This window comes from Rhipicephalus microplus, unplaced genomic scaffold, assembly GCF_043290135.1.
Source record: "Rhipicephalus microplus isolate Deutch F79 unplaced genomic scaffold, USDA_Rmic scaffold_270, whole genome shotgun sequence".
NCBI classification, from domain to species: Eukaryota; Metazoa; Arthropoda; class Arachnida; order Ixodida; family Ixodidae; genus Rhipicephalus; species Rhipicephalus microplus.
In genome coordinates, this window is record NW_027464841.1 from 20,001 (window position 1) to 21,573 (window position 1,573).

General features: G+C 61.3%; 1 non-coding gene across 1 annotated transcript; it reads right to left on the reverse strand.

Annotated features, from left to right (window-relative positions):
* Positions 1 to 1,108: 1,108 nt before the first annotated feature.
* LOC142793039 (5.8S ribosomal RNA) lies at positions 1,109 to 1,261 on the reverse strand. Its single transcript, XR_012891397.1, has one exon. It is a non-coding gene; the product is annotated as a 5.8S ribosomal RNA (ribosomal RNA).
* Between the last annotated feature and the right edge of the window lie 312 nt (positions 1,262 to 1,573).

The following is a 1,573-nucleotide window of genomic DNA, read 5'->3' on the forward strand; positions in this document are numbered from 1 at the left end:
GCTCGCCCTACCAAGTGCGCCCGCAACCCTGTACAGGGCCACTTCTTCACAAGGCTGGCAATCGGCTTCCCCGCTGCACGCGTGCGGCGCACAACCGGTGTGACGTGGAAGTGACGGGACACGTTCGTAAACCCATCGCGAACCGAGTACGACGCCCTACCAAGTGCGCCCGCAACCCTGTACAGGGTCACATCTTCACAAGGCTGGCAAGCGGCATTCCGCTGCGCGCGTGCGTCGTCCGAGCAGTTGCGTGATAAACGACCGTGTCGAAAGCCCAAACACCGCCGAGGCCAGTCGCCGCCGCCGCAAGGGCAGCCACGCAGCCTGGCGAGAGGCATCGTCTCGTGTAGCGTCGCCCCCGCCCCAACTGGAGTGGCCCAGTTTTTTGAACGGGACGGGAACTGCGAAGCACTTAGACCGACGGCGGACTACGACGAGAACGCCTTAAGCTTCGCCAACGTTTCGCCAACTCGTGCGGGAGACTTTTTCCGCTTCGCGGCAAGTCGTCGCGCCGTGCTCTCCGCATCAACCGCGTACGCAGCGAACCGCAAACGTCGGGCGCAGCCTCCTCACCTCCCTGCGCTTTGCGCGCGAACGTTCCCTGTTCGCGCGGCAAAGCCTGGAGGAGGCACGGCCCCGCAGCGTGTTCGAGCGCCCGGTCTACGGGACACCCTGCTTACTTCGAGGGCAACAAGCGCAACGCAAGGCTGCGATCTCGCGCACTTTGCGCACGGCTGGAGAAGCTTTGCTGGCCGGCTTTCGCTCCTCGTGTTTACCGTGCGTTAAAGTTGCGCGTCCGTGGCTCTCGCAGCTCTTGCGCGCCCGGTCGCAGAGAGGAGTACGCAACCTCGACCGCACTTTCCCTGCAGGCTTCCTTCCGACTCGAAGTCCTGCGGCGGTCTCAACGAGGTGCCACATCCTCAATGCAGTCGGTCGCCCCCGTTTCGGTTGGGCTCTGGCACGACGGTCGCCACCGTCTCGCCCTTGAGTGGCCGCTGTTGGCGCTCGCTGTGAGGTGTTCAGCGTGCTGTCCGTGTTGCCGACGCGGTCAAAACGAGTCGACGGCTCACGTTCCCTTGTGCGCCGAAGGCTCTCTTGATATGTGATCCGACCCTCAGACAGACGAAGCCAAGGGAAGACCCAAGGCCGCAATGTGCGTTCAAAGAATCAGTGCTCAGTGTGTCCTGCAATTCACACCAAGTCTCGCAGCTGGCTGCGTTCTTCATCGACCCGAGAACCGAGTGATCCACCGCTTAGAGTCGTGAAAAAGTGTTTGTTCAATTCCGTACAGTCAAAACCAAACGTTTCTGGCACTCGGCCAAACAGTGGCCAAGAAGGGCGCTTTTCAGCGCACGCTTGGACTCCAAAACTCTGCCGCGCCTTTTTCGGCTGCCGCAAATCGAGCAAACGGTGTGTTTCGGACGGCGTTTCGCTTTCGCTACTTGCGAGTGCTTTCGTGGTCCACCCCTCTATAAATACTCGGGAGGCGTCGAAGCCGGTTCTCCAAGCCGGACCCGTAGGTATCGTTGTGTGCTCGCTCTCATTGGCCCGCCTAACCAGAAAATGCCTGCGG